Source organism: Moschus berezovskii, chromosome 23 (assembly GCF_049115385.1).
Source record: "Moschus berezovskii isolate FMDL1 chromosome 23, NW_MosBer_1.0, whole genome shotgun sequence".
Taxonomy (NCBI): Eukaryota; Metazoa; Chordata; class Mammalia; order Artiodactyla; family Moschidae; genus Moschus; species Moschus berezovskii.
Window position 1 is genome coordinate 41216805 of NC_142482.1, and position 14894 is coordinate 41231698.

At 41.5% G+C, this 14894-nt stretch overlaps 4 non-coding genes across 4 annotated transcripts; 2 read left to right on the forward strand and 2 right to left on the reverse strand.

Annotated features, from left to right (window-relative positions):
• The first annotated feature begins 2071 nt into the window (after positions 1-2071).
• On the forward strand, positions 2072-2145 carry TRNAT-CGU (transfer RNA threonine (anticodon CGU)). The gene has a single exon. It is a non-coding gene; the product is annotated as a tRNA-Thr (tRNA).
• A 2910-nt stretch (positions 2146-5055) lies between these two features.
• Positions 5056-5127, reverse strand: TRNAA-UGC (transfer RNA alanine (anticodon UGC)). The gene has a single exon. It is a non-coding gene; the product is annotated as a tRNA-Ala (tRNA).
• A 3677-nt stretch (positions 5128-8804) lies between these two features.
• On the forward strand, positions 8805-8876 carry TRNAA-UGC (transfer RNA alanine (anticodon UGC)). Its single transcript has one exon. It is a non-coding gene; the product is annotated as a tRNA-Ala (tRNA).
• A 2387-nt stretch (positions 8877-11263) lies between these two features.
• TRNAA-AGC (transfer RNA alanine (anticodon AGC)) lies at positions 11264-11335 on the reverse strand. The gene has a single exon. It is a non-coding gene; the product is annotated as a tRNA-Ala (tRNA).
• Between the last annotated feature and the right edge of the window lie 3559 nt (positions 11336-14894).

The window sequence follows — 14894 nt, forward strand, 5'->3', positions numbered from 1 at the left end:
CCGACTCTGTGTGACCCCATAGACGGAAGCCCACCAGGCTCCCCTGTCCCTTGGATTCTCCAGGCAAGAACACCGGAGTGGGCTGCCATTTCCTTCTCCAATGTGTGAAAGTGAAGTCGCTCAGTCATGTCTGACTCGTAGCGACCCCATGGACTGCAGCCTACCAGGCTGCTCCGTCCATGGGATTTTCTAGGCAAGAGTACTGGAGTGGCTTGCCATTGCCTTCTCCGCTTGTTGAACATACTTCACCTTAAATGCTGTCCTCCCAACAATACTTTTGTGACTGAAATTTACCTAGTCCTAGTAAACTAGTTTACCTAGTAAACAGTTCAGCTAACTAGAATTCAGAAATACCATGATTCCTAGATCATTATTATTATGAAGGTGTTGTTTCCCAAACTCAGAAAATATAAAAGTGACTATAAATGGAGTAGAAGTGTAGTAATAATCATGGAAGTTTGTTATATGCTGCTGCTGCTGCTGCTAAGTCGCTTCAGTCGTGTCCGACTCTGTGCGACCCCACAGACGGCAGCCGACCAGGCTCCGCCGTCCCTGGGATTCTCCAGGCAAGAACGCTGGAGTGGGTTGCCATTTCCTTCTCCATTTGTTAGTACAGATTAGATTAAAAAGTGACAATCCTGATTAGCAAGAAACGTTTATATTCACTATAAAAACATTCTGAAAGTTAAGTCGCTCGGTCGTGTCCATCTCTTTGCGACCTGCATGGACTAGCTTAGGCTCCTCCGTCCATGGAATTTTCCAGGCAAGAGTACTGGAGTGGGTTGCCATTTCCTTCTCCAGAGGATCTTCCTGAACCAGGGATCAAACCTGGGTCTCCCTCATTACAGGCAGATGCTTTACCATCTGAGCCATCAAAAACATTCTGATTAGGATACAAAATGGCAATACCAGAACATTTGACTCAAAAAAGCAATTTAAAAAGACTTTGGGATTCAAAGGTTTTATCATTCAGAGCTCCTTTCAGCCTTTACTCTGTTAAATAAAGAATTTTGCAGTCCTTCCATTTTGTATTTTAATCAGGCATTGGAAGCTGGGTAGATGCACAGTGGCGTCTTCCAAGTTGAACTCACTCCCTTTCAGCACCGGTCTTACTCCAATTACAGGCAGAAAATCAGGATGCAAGAGTTAACAGTTTAAGAATGGATTCTTAGCTTTGTGATTGTACAATCAGTTAATGTTTGTTTAGCTTCTACAAGCTGAGGGTCCATGTGGAAAATACTAATACTAAAGAACATCCATTTGAAGAAGGCAATATAGAGAAGAAAGAGTCTGATGCCTCCCAAAGCCAAGCCAGTAGTATTTTCCGTCTGTGCGCCTTCTAGGAGCTGCAGGAATGGAGGCCATTCCCCAGCCTCGGGCTGGCAAAGGCTGCTGGGATTTGAATCAGAAAACCGTTAAGTGAACTCTGACCTAACCACCTCCACGCTGACAATCTCCTGCTGCCTGAAACAAGAGCGAGCACAAGCTGAACAGCTGTTAGCAGAGTCTGAATGTGTTTGAAGTTTGGGGTTGTTTGTTTCGTTTTTCAGTGCACAAGCGTGCCATCTCCTAACAACCAGGAATGGCATCAATTGGACTGGAGTTCTAACTGACCTATTTTGTTAGAAGAGCCTTTCACTCTACTTTCAGAATATCCACTCACTTGAGGATTCTAAGTTACTACAATCCGGTGAAATATAAGAGCGTCTCTGGCCTCAGAAACCCCTTCCTGCACAGTGAACACTCAGCTCGTATCCACTCTCCCATTCCATGGTTGTTCTCAGCACATTTTCTCCGTTACGGTGCGAGAGCAAGTAAGTGTTTTGTTGCTTAAGTTCCAGGAGTCTTCACCGCGGGTCTGTCTGTTCTGTAAGGTCGATTTATTCGAGAAGAGAGTGAGCAGTGTGGGTGTGTGCTCAGTCGTTCAGTCGTGTCCGACTCTTTGCGACTTCTTGGACTGTAGCCGCCCATCTCTTCTTTCCACGGAGTGAATAGCAACTCTAATTAACTCAGATTTTTATCTAATTGAGTAGGATTTGATCAGAAAGGAAGCTTAAGTTACTGAACAGCTGGCTCTGTGGCTTAGTTGGCTAAAGCGCCTGTCTCGTAAACAGGAGATCCTGGGTTCGAATCCCAGCGGGGCCTGTAGTTTTTCATCTCAAAATTGAATCCTTAGTTTTAACAATAAATTAGAATTTTTTGTCTGATACCGTCTTTAAAATAATCATAGATCAACTTCACTGACTGGAACTTTTTATTTCCACAACCTGTTCTCATTGCACCTGTATACTCAATGACTCTCAGGCTCTCTACTAATGGTCTATCATATGGATCTACTACTTAGGTGTTCTTTAGTTCTTCACTTTCTGCCATAAGGGTGGTGTCATTTGCATGTCTGAGGTTATTGATATTTCTCCCAGCAATCTTGATTCCAGCTTGTGCTTCATCCAACCTGGTGTTTCTCATGATGTACTTTGCATTGAAGTTAAATAAGCAGGGTGACAATACACAGCCTTGACATACTTCTTTCCTGATTTGGAACCAGTCTGTTGTCCCAGGTCCAGTTCTAAGTGTCTTCCTGACCTGCATACAGATTTCTCAGGAGGCAGGTCAGGTGGCCTGGTATCCGCATCTCTTGAAGAATTTTCCATAGTTTGTTGTCATCCACACAAAGGCTTTGTCATAGTCAATAAAGCAGAAGTAGATGTTTTTCTGGAACTCGCTTGCTTTTTTCTATGATCCAACAGATATTGGCAATTTGATCTCTGGTTCCTCTGCCTTTTCTAAATCCAGCTTGAACATCTGGAAGTTCATGATTCACATACTGTTGAAGCCTAGCTTGGACAATTTTGAGGATTACTTTGCTAGTGTGTGGGATGAGTGCAATTGTGTGGTAGTTGGAGCATTCTTTGGCATTGCCTTTTTTGGAATTGGAATGAAAACTGACCTTTTCCAGTCCTATGGCCACTGTTGGGTTTTCCAAATTTGCTGCCATATTGAGTGCAGCACTTTCACAGCATCATCTTTCACAATTTCAAATAACTCAGCTAGAATTCCATCACCTCCACTAGCTTTGTTCGTAGTGATGCTTCCTAAGGCCCACTTGACTTCATATTCCAGGATATCTGGCTCTAGGTGAGTGGTCACACCATCATGATTATTTGGGTAGTGAAGATCTTTTTTGTATAGTTCTTCTGTGTATTCTTGCCACCTTTTCTTAATATCTTCTGCTTCTGTTAGTTCCATACCATTTCTGTACTTTATTGTGCTCATCTTTGCATGAAATGTTCCCTTGGTATCTCTCATTTTCTTGAAGAGATCTCTAGTCTTTCTCATTCCATTGTTTTCCTCTATTTCTTTGCATTGATCAGAGGAAACCTTTCTTATCTCTCCTTGTTAGTCTTCGGAACTTTGCATTCAAATGGGTATATCTTTCCTTTTCTCCTTTGCCTTTTGCTTCTTTTTTTTCACAGCTATTTGTAAGGCCTCCTCAGACAACCATTTTGCCTTTTTGCATTTATTTTTCTTGGGGATGGTCTTGATCCCTGCCTCCTGTACAATGTCACGAACCTCTGTCCATAGTTCAGGAACTCTATCAGATCTAATCCCTTGAATCTATTTCTCACTTCAACTATATAATTGTAAGGGATTTGATTTAGGTCATACCTGAATGGTCTAGTGGTTTTCCCTACTTTCTTCAGTTTAAGTCTGAATTTGGCAATAAGGAGTTCATGATCTGAGCCACAGTCAGCTCCTGCTCTTGTTTTTGCTGACGGTGTAGAGCGTCTCCATCTTTGGCTGTGAAGAATATAATCAATCTGATTTCAGTATTGACCATCTGGTGATGTCCATGTGTAGAGTCTTTTCTTGTGTTGCTGGAAGAGAGTGTTTGATATGACCAGTGCGTTCTCTTGACAAAACTCTATTAGCCTTTGCCCTGCTTCATTCATAGAAGAACTAAACAGCCTCTTGATGAAAATGAAAGAAGAGAGTGAAATAGTTGGCTTAAAACTCAACATTCAGAAAACTAAGATCATGGCATCTGGTCCCATCACTTCATGGCAAACAGATGGGGAAACAGTGACAGGCTTTTTTTTGGGGGGGGGGGCTTCAAAATCACTGCAGATGATGATTGCAGCCATGAAATTAAAAGACTCCTGTTCCTTGGAAGAGAAGTTATGACCAACCTAGACAGCATATTGAAAAACAGAGACATTATTTTGCCAACAAAGGTCCATCTAGTCAAAGTTGTGGTTTTTCCAGTAGTCATGTATCGATGTGAAAGTTGGACTATAAAGGAAGCTGAGCACCGAAGAATTGATGCTTTTGAACTGTGGTGTTGGAGGAAACTCTTGAGAGTCCCCTGGACTGCAAGGAGATCCAACCAGTCAATCCTAAAGGAAATCAACCCTGAATATTCATTGGAAGGACTGATGCTGAAGCTGAAACACCAATACTTTGGCCACCTGATGTGAAGAACCGACTCATTTGAAAAGACCCTGATGCTGGGAAAGATTGAAGGTGGAAGGAGAAGAGGACGACAGAGGATGACATGGTTGGATGGCATCACCGACTCGATGGACATGAGTTTGAGCAAGTTCCAGGAGATGGTGATGGACAAGGAAGCCTCGCGTGCTGCAGTCCCATGGGGTCGCAAAGAGTTGGACACGACTGAGCGACTGAACTGAACTGATACCAGTAGTGTACTTTTATGATCTCTTCTAAAATGGAATGAGAAATAAAAAGTTTGTTTATGACCTAGTAAGACAGATGCTCTTGTGACAAAGGTCAAAGAGTTTTTTTGGGCAAAAAAGACGGGAATGGAAACCAATCTTCTTTCTCAGCCTTATTTGCTCTCTGACCCCTCCCACTTCTCACCTCCTCCAAAAGAGGGTTATAGGATCAATCCGATGGGACCTCGGCAATCGAAGCAAGGTAAATTTTTTCCAGCAGAGTATTGGTTAAACTTTATATTGCTCAGAAATATCTAAAGTGCGCAGAATGACTTTGCCTGCTTATCCAACGTGTAAAAATACCACTGAGTGGGTAAGAGACTGGAGATGCCGGGGATCGAACCCGGGGCCTCATGCATGCAAAGCAGGCGCTCTACCACTGAGCTACATCCCCAAACCTATGAATTCAGCCCGGCCCCTAGGTACTTTTCTTTATGAATATATACAGTCAGCTTTCTGCATTAATATATATATATATATATGTATTTTACTTTGTTGTGCAAGTATTTTAGAGGCCTTGAATGTCGGAATGAAGATGACTTATGTAAATCAATGTCATTAAAGCCTTCAGATTCTCTTGGACCGGACAAGGCCTGGTTTAAAACAAGCAGCTGTAAAATTGGCTTGTACTCCATCAGGACCATGCAGAAAAGTCATTCAGATGACTTCCTTTTGGAAAGACTGAATTTTTGAAAAAACATAGATGACTACAGCAAAGCACTGGGACATTTCTTGTAGTACAAAGGAAAAAGAAATAGCAACCCACTACTGGGAAATTCCATGGGCAGAGAAGCCTCGAGGGCTACAGTCCGTGGGATTGTAAAAGAGTCAGACATGACTTAGCGACTAAATAGCAACAACACAACAAAGTACAAAACCAAACTGCAATCTGGGGAAGAACTCTGAGACAGCCACCCTGAAGGCTCCTTTCAATCTCAGGTTCTAGGCCTGGAATTATCCACAGTCAGTATGCATATAAATCTCAGCCTGGTCCAAGAAGGAAAATTCCACTCAGTAGATTGGGTGAGGAAACCTACCTATATCCTGTGAAATAAAAAATTGTAAGAGAGATGCTGAAGATTCAAATGTAAATCTAGGCTACAACACTTTAGAAATAGATTTCATTGTGAGACAGTGGTTCTCAAAGTGTGGTCTTTGGGCCAGCAGCAATAGTATCTTCTGGGATCTTGCTAAGAATACAAATTCTAAGGCCTCACCACAGACCCATGAGTCAGGAACTCTGGGAATGTGGGTCCAGAGTTAATAATCTATGTTAAAAACCCTAGAGGTGATTTCGATGTATTCTAATGTTCAAGAAGCACTGGTGTGAGGTATTGATGAATGCTGTATTACTATACTATGGCAATAACACAGTAGTAAGGGGTTTCCAACATTTGAAGATAAAATAGATCCACAAAGGTCATGTAACTTTTCTGTACTGTTAAACTTCATTGTAATAAAATGAGAGAAAAATTTAAAAAACATTTACAGATAACATAATTTAACATATTAGGCATGAATTTTTATAGCTAGATGCTAAATGTTTAAATGTGTATGGCGTATCTAAATTTTTTAACTTAGCTTATGTATTGTGAAAATAGTATGTGAATATCCTGATGTATTAATTTTTAAAAATGAATAAGTTGTATACTAATTACAAACAGCAGAAAATTTCTCTTGATGTTTGAAAACCTCTGAACAGCTATAGGAAGAGAAGGAAAGAGAAAGATAAGATGAGTAAGAATAGATTAAGAAAAGCAAAAAGTCTAAATAAAACATATCTACAGGTAAAGGCTATCTTGCAATGGGACACAACTGAACACACCAGAGATCGAACCCAAGATCTCTTGCATGAGAACAAGCTCTACTATCAACTGAAACAATGGACAAAGGAAAGAAAGACAGAAGGGACCACCCACCCCAACACTTTACTCAACTATTCAGCCTCCAATAGATCAGGAACAAGGGACAAGATCTAAATCACTCAGTTTTTGACCAAAATTACAAAGAATTCCTCTTTTGTGAGGAGTAATTGGAATCCCTGATACTCATTACAAACTGGATTCAAAAGCACAAAGATTAGCAACTTCCGAGCTGGTCAATGCAGTCCACAGGTGGGACTCCTAAAGGCATTTAGACCTGGCACTGTTCAAGTCTGGAAGATGGTCCTCTAAGAATTTGGGAACATTGACTGTTAGGCAATAGCATAATAGTTCTCACTTCTGAGGCTTGTTCCTTATTGCAATTCACCAGAAAAATCATTCTACCACTAAAAATGGCCTGGCACCACCATTCTCCACGGATTGGAATAAGAGTTACCAATGTGTCCATTCTTTCCATATTGAGGCCCTGACATGCTTCCTGAGTGATATCCGACACACAATTTCCTCAGTGCTTGCCTGGGTGGGAAGTGGATCATTTGCACACCTGATGCCTCTTTGGGTGTGGCAGCCGGTGTATCAGTCTCCCTTTCTGGACTCGAAACTTGATTATGGCAAAATCTCATGGACGCAAATTTTTCAAATGTACAAGGTGAACACATTGCTTGGGACCTTCCCAAGGTCTTGAAAAGTGAAGGTTATCCTACCCTCCCTTCTTGCCAACACAGCTGGATCCAGAGGAATTTTGGGAAGAGGAAGGGCACTATCACTGCACTATTCCCAGGAGATTTCCAGTGTGCCAGAGGCCCCGGGAACACCTTGACTGGGACAGAACAAGACTTGTTCCAAAGCTAGAGAAGCGGCCTCCATGGGGAGGTAAACCAAGTGAAGCCAAGGAACTTGTAAAAAGAGGAAAGGGTGGGATAGAAGGTGAGGAATTGTGCCCATGCCTGCCACAGTAGTCAAGGCAGGAAAGAGTAGGGTTGAGAGGCAGGAGGGTCACAGTTGGAGATGTGACCTAGCTCCAAATGCTAGGAGTAACATCGGAAAGTCAATGGAGCAACCTAAGCTGCTTCTTAGACAGGCCTGGCAAGGAATGTTCATCTGCCTAATATGTGCTCTGAATGCTGAAAGTAAACCTCTGAAAGAGAGCAGTGACTATGTTTTTGTTGCTGAAAACAGGAGGACAGATTTAATAGTTCTGAAAAATACTCAACGATTTGCTCCAACAAGCACAGTGATTGTCTGCACCAGAGAAAGGCAGTTCTGAAGCTTGGAAGTTTACAGCGTTCGACCTAACCCATCCAGTCTCCAGCATAATTATCAAATACACTGTGTCAGCAGCTTGTCCACCATCCACATCTCAGTGTCACCAAGAGGCTGGGGCTGTCCCATCCATTGACAAACTGGATCTCATTTTTATGTGGATCTTTGTCAAGGGTAAATTCAATAAAACCAACTAATGTATCTCAGACCAGCAACTTGCCTTAGACCTGTTGGCCAACATAGTCCTGCCATGAGCCTGAGCAAATCGCTGCTGGGCACTTTGGACTTCATACTCCACTAGCGCCTAGAACTATGGTGGAAATGTGAGAACAGCCACTCATCCTGCAAGGCCAGATTGACCCTCAAGTACAATTCTTGGCCAAGTCTTGTCTTTCAAGACTCCCGAAGCCATGAATTTCTGGCCAAGAATGTGGTATACTTTGTGTCTGCCACTATAGTTACACAAGCATTTCCTTGCCAGAGGACTTGTCATACTGAAATCATTTGTTTATATATTTGTGAATCCTCCTCTCCCACACACAGTTCACTGCAAGAGTCTCTGTTCTGTAACATACATCCTGAAAAGAATACGCCTGCAATTTATTTCTCACCGCTCTTTATTGAGTGGCCGCCAGCTGCAAGGCTCTATGCTAAGGGCTTGATACAGAGTTACGAAAGAAAACAGTACAGGCTCTGCCCTATTGAAGGTATCTTGCTAGAGAAGGAAACATCTAATCAAATAACAAATCTACGTGATTAGCCGTGATAAATTCTAAGAATATTAAGGGAAAGTACAGAGAATCTATGGATGGTATTAAGTATTTATTAAGTCTACCTAATTATGTTTCTACTAGTGTAGGTTGAAGGAGCGCACAGAACGTATTCACTATTGGTCAACAAAGGAAAAAAAGTCTTCTTCAGCTGTGGGGATGTAGCTCAGTGGTAGAGCGCATGCTTTGCATGTATGAGGTCCCGGGTTCGATCCCCGGCATTTCCACTTTAGCTGAACTACGGTTTCAGCTGACTTCTCACCGCTTAATCCTTGAAAAGATTAATATTAAAGCATAAATAGTGGAATCTTTTAAAGTTAAGTGTATTGAGTTATGAGGAAAGTATTGCTCAAAGCCCCTTCACCCCTGCTTAATAAGGATTGTAGCTCTAATATATCAAGAATTGTTGCTTTTAAATAATATATGCCATAGAAAAGACATTAGCACAGGCAGAATGAATTCTCAAGGGAGGTTAGAACATTTTTTCAATTATGGAAGCTGGTTTTGAAGGAAAAAAGCTACATTCATAAACTAGGCTTCCATATTTGTTCCACTCTGGTTGTCCTATTAGTAAACCAAAAATCACTGTTACGTTTTTATGACGTATTTTTATTCCACTCTTTCATAGTGATTACTGACATGATCAAATTTTTATAATAATAATCCAAAACTTCTCTCTTCCCTATTAAGAAAATTGTATGTATATCATCATGTTTTACACTTTAAATATATTTTACAACTTTGCAATTTGTAATAGTATAATTACAATTTTGTCAATTATACCTCAATGAAGCTGAAAGAAAACTATACACGTTACAGTGATTTTCAAGAAACAGAAGCCATATATAACCAAAACTGATATCGTGTTTTATGCCAATTACCCCAATTAAAACTTTTTAAAAAAAGAAATACGAGCCATTCTTTGATGAAAATAAAAATTAAAATATATTTCATATAAAATATAAAGCATAAATATATTGAGAACTAAATGTTTAACTTTTAATTTTGGATTTTTTTTTTTACAAATAAATAATACGAATATTTATTAGAGAAAGACCCATAAGATGTGTACTGGTCTCACTTTTAGTGATGAGAAATTGATCATTGATTTCAGGTATGTCAGCCTGTTCTATGCATTCTGGAGCTCCCCCATCCAAGTTTACCTCATGGTTGTAGCAGCCATTGATGATTGTGATCTAGATACATTAAAGCAATATCAGTTGCAAAATGTTGAATTTAATTTTATAATTCCTTCTGCATGTATTAGCAGTGATCATTCTACAGAGAAAATGTTTCCCTCATCAACTGTATGCTTATCCTGAAGTACACTCCAGATAAGAGAGGTGGTATAAATACTTGATTCTTTTCCTTTATTTGTCAGCTTTCAAAATAATGAATCAATAACCAAAATCCTCCAAAGTCTGGATCTAGGAACACTAGTGTGTGTGTTAATTTTGCAACCAGGTTCTTTACTAAATTGTCCATTTGTAGTAGCTTTTCTGTTTTGAGGAATTCTTTTTAGGTATATAATCCAAATGGAGAGCTTTATCCCCTCCTATCTACTAGCTACTCCTCTAATTACTGTTTTATGCTAAATGCCTTGATTAGTACCTCCATTACAACATTAAAATGGTAAAGACAGTAGATATCCTTGTCATGAAAAAATTAAATCTATGTGACCACAAATATACCTGAAAGGACTTAAATAGGTGATACAGATAACAAAAACTTACTAAAAAATATTGTATGGAATTATTTTCAAGAATAAAAACTAATTCCTAGAAATTAACACGTTTAAAAGGGACAACTGATTTTTTTTTTTTTTTTTGCCTCTCATATAGTCAGTCAGTATTTCAGACTAGGTCTGGTCTAAGCAAATCAGCTCTGATTATTAGGTTGGTTAAGACACACAGTGGGATACTTGTTTGTGTTGTGAAAGTAGAAGTGAAATAAATTTCACTCAAATTTATTTCTGAAATGAGCCCATGTCATTTATTTTGACTGAAATTTTTTCAACAGGAGATATTTAGATGCTTGACCTCTCACACTGTCAATCTTAGCAAAGCGGCAATGGTCTGAATTCATTGAAGCAGCCTGTCTGCATTCAATCTGTCAGTCAGTTTAGGCTTGGCAGGCACCACATAGGATGACACACAACACTTTATTGTTGTTTCCCTGTGCATAGAACCCTGCGGTTATAACTGAGGACCACTGCTTCCACATCAAGTGATTCAAGAAAGGAAAGAAAGCATGGGGTGTTCAGATGCTCGTTAGGAAGAAACAAATGATATTTTTCTACTATTCCACCTCCAGTGTGTTTTTTGCTCTAAGAACGCTTCAGAATTCAGGAGAAAGTGAATGAAAGTGAGAGTCTCTTGTTGATCTTCTTTCTGCTTTCTTCTTTTCTGCTTTCAACTTGGACTCCAAAGAAATTAGGCCAATTATCTTTCAAAAACTCTTGGACATTCCTGGCGGTGGCAGCACTCTCGGGGGAGAAATTGGATACCACAAAGGCAGTACAGATAGAAAACTGAATGAAAGAAGTTACCTGGTTTTAAAGGGTGAGATGAAAGGAAAAGCGGTTTGACCACAAATACATCCCCCTCAAAACTGGTGGAGGTGCCGGGGATTGAACCCGGGACCTCGTACATGCTAAGCACGCGCTCTACCACTGAGCTACACCCCCAACTGTGAACAGCTTTCCTTGGATTCCTTTCGTGATTTATAATCATTATTCCTTTGCTTCTCAAAGATTTAGTAAATTGCCTAGGAAATGCCCACTTGCGAAATCGACTGCGCAGCGGCCTCAGACGAAAACAACAGAATGAAATTCTAAAGGAAGGAGGCTGAAAAGAGACCATCGGTTATCTCTTCCTCTCCAACCTCCATTCCTGCCCTTTCCACCTGTAAGGCTTCAGGAGACCGAAGCAGGTAGCTGGGCAGCCGGGGTACCTGCTGAGGAGGTGGCGTTGGGAAGGGAGCAGAGGTGGAGTCAAAGCGGGTCCGCGCCTGCTGAGCTCCAGCTCCCGCGGCCAGGACCTCCTTCCTTGGAACAAAGACCCTCAAATCATCCGCGTTTCCGGAAGCCCCCCCCCCCCCCAAAAAAAATCCCCTGAGTTTCGTGGTGATGGCAGGGAACATCCCCGCGAGCTCACGATGTCCTGGACGGATCGCTTAGGACTAATTGGAAGCATGAGCTTGGGTGCCTGGCATCACGTAGGCGCCCAGGTCATCCAAAGGAGCAACATTAACCTCGCGTAAATCCCTGGCGTCCTCCTGCTTTGCCTAGCTTGGCCAAGGGTGGGCTGGGCTGGGCTGTTGCTTAGAACAAAAGGTAAGCAGGCAAGGCAGGACTGGCTTCTGTTTATCCGCGACCAGTCCTTTAGGAATCAGGGAGCTATCAAGAATTATTAGTACTTCGGATGACTGAGGAAAGGCGAGAGTCTCCTTTATTTTAAAGAGTGAGCCCGGCCCCAGTTCACAGCCTTCGATTTCTCGGGCACGTCCAGCGCAGTCTCTCTTCTCTCTCCCTCTGAAACAATTTCAAACTAATTAAAATTTTGAAAAAAATAAAGCAATACCCCCCAAATAACCATATACCTTTTATCCAGAGTTAGTGACTGTTAATATTTTGCCCCATTTGATTTAACATTTGCTTCCTCTCCCATTTGAAAGTAAGCTGCAGTACGTCTTTGAAACAGAGCTAGACCCTATAGTCTTTGTACCCCATGTCCTCTGCCTGCCTTTTGTCTGTGGAAAATCTTTAGCCAAAGAGTAAGTTTAGAGAAGGGGGAAAAAAAGCAGAAACAAAGGAAAAGAGTCCAACAAGACTAAATAATAATTGTCTAGACCTTATTAAATGGCAACCCACGCCAGTGTTCTTGCCTGGAGAATCCCAGGAACGGGGGAGCCTGGTGGGCTTCCGTCTATGGGGTCACACAGAGTCGGACACGACTGAAGTGACTTAGCAGCAGCAGCAGCAGACCTTGTTAAAAGGACCTTAATCCCTGGGTCAGGAAGATACTGGGGAGAAGGGAATGGCAACCTACCCCAGTATTTTTGCCTGGAGAATTCCATGGACAGAGGAGTCTGGAATGTTACAATCCATGGAGTCACAAAGAGTTGGACAAGACAGAGCAGCTGCACTCCTAGTTCCTTCTCAAGGGCTATAGATAATATTCTGAGCCATATCCTGTGAGCTGTCTTGTAGATACTGAAACCCCCAAAAGGTGGAGAGCTTAACTACATGATGACCAGACTATAGCCGTGACATAAGCTTCCAGAGTTCCAAGAACTGACCTCAAGGAAATGGGAACAAACTGGCCCTGGAGCTAAACATTAATTGTACTTAAAACCATCAAGATGACGCTGATCAAACCACTGATGACCAATTCCAAGATGACTGTCAGAGCTGACTGTGCTGTTTCTGCACGTAGCCCCTTCCCTTTTTCTATAAAAGCTCTTGCCCACTTGTTGTGAGGAGTTGGCCTTTGGGCAGGTGACCATACCCCACTCTTCGCTGGCATCCAAAATAAACTTTCCTTTCCTCCAGCCTTGCCTCTTTATTGGCTTTTGCATGGGGAGCAGTTAAGGGTGATTAGTCATAGAGCTCTAGATGTGGGAGTCTTACCTAGAGTGGCTGAGAGCTGGAGACTTTGAGGGCAAGAATTGTCGAAAGCCGACCTGGATCAGCAGAGAAGAGGTTATCCTGAAACCAGGTAGCAACAGAAATACAAACGTGGGGGTGAATATTTAGTATCAGAAGAGCAGAGAGGTGGAGGAAATGAGACTGACCTTCTCTTTATGGGCCAAAACCTGCAATAAGACAGGATTTGTTCAGAGTATGTTGTATGTTGAAGATTCTATGAAATTCAGTAAAGGAACATGAGAAGGAAAGAAGAGGGTAACTCTTGCCATAAGTTAAGAGCCAAAGCAGAGATTTCATGAGAAGGAAGAGCTACAGCATTTTGGCATTTGAGAGTCTTTTCAAACTTATCTCCAAAATTCTGCACTAAATTTAGAAAAGCAGTTGAACCCTAATGAGTAGAAGCAGTTTCTTGATACTTGGTTTATTTGAAGTTATCAAGTTCAACTTCCTCCTGCAGGAGAAAGAGAATTGTGGAGGTGAGACAGAGCGAGTGGGTATGGAACTGGTGAAGTGGCCTGCCCAAGGCCATATGGTGAGTAGGACAGAACCACAACCAGTAGGCAGGCGTCCTGGCTCCTGCAGGAGCAAGGATTTCCCTTCCTGGCCCTTCTCTTTGTTTGTGGCAGCGGTAGTAAATAAATCGTGCACTCTAAGACTCCAATCTATAACCAAAACGGCCCAGCAGGACTCTTGCATTTTTCTACTTTTGTCCAACCACCTTTTCACTGGTTGCTGTGTGTCATAGATTGATGAATGCCAAGCCCCAGAGAAGGTAACAAGGCAGAAATGAAGGTGACTTTTTAGCAGTGCAGCATATTTCAGAAGCAAACATAAGAATCACAGAGACAAACTTTATTGTTTCTAGTTCTTTCCCAGAAAACAGTATCCTGGGACATGTTCTAATCAGGATGTAGGTAATTCAGCCCTTCCACTGCAGAGTGAAGTGGCCAGGGACCCTAGTCTCTGGGAGAAAACATGGCAGATTACTGGAGCCATGATAAATCAGGGTTGAAATCCTGGCTATGTTCATTTATTCATGTGTTCAAATTAGGGTTGAAATCCTGGCTATGTTCATTTATTCATGTGTTCAACAAGGATCTAGGTGTTTAAGCACCGAAGTGTACTGGTTTTACCTGGTCATTTTCTGTATGTCAAGTAACTGGACCACTCTAAGTGTCATTTTCAGTTTTATGGTTGCTGTGAAATGTTTCTTAAAAATCTGATCACTTGGGGCTGGTGTACTGGAATGAACCAGAGGGATGGGATGGGGAGGATGGTGCGGGGGTGGGGGGGGTGGGGGTTTCAAGATGGGGAACATATGTACACCTGGGGCAGATTCATGTCAATGTATGGCAAAACCAATACAATAATGTAAAGTAAAAAATAATAATAATAATAAAATTTACATTAGAGTTCAAAAAATAAATAAATAAAAATAAAACGAAGTTGAAACTCCAAAAAAAAAAGAAATCTGATCACAAGAATCGAGTCAGGATTAAACCAAAAGAAAGGAAAAAAAAAAAAAAAGAGCAATTTAATACAGTGCTCCAGAACAGAACTGCAGTGATGAAGGCAAGATTTTACCCTAATATTATTA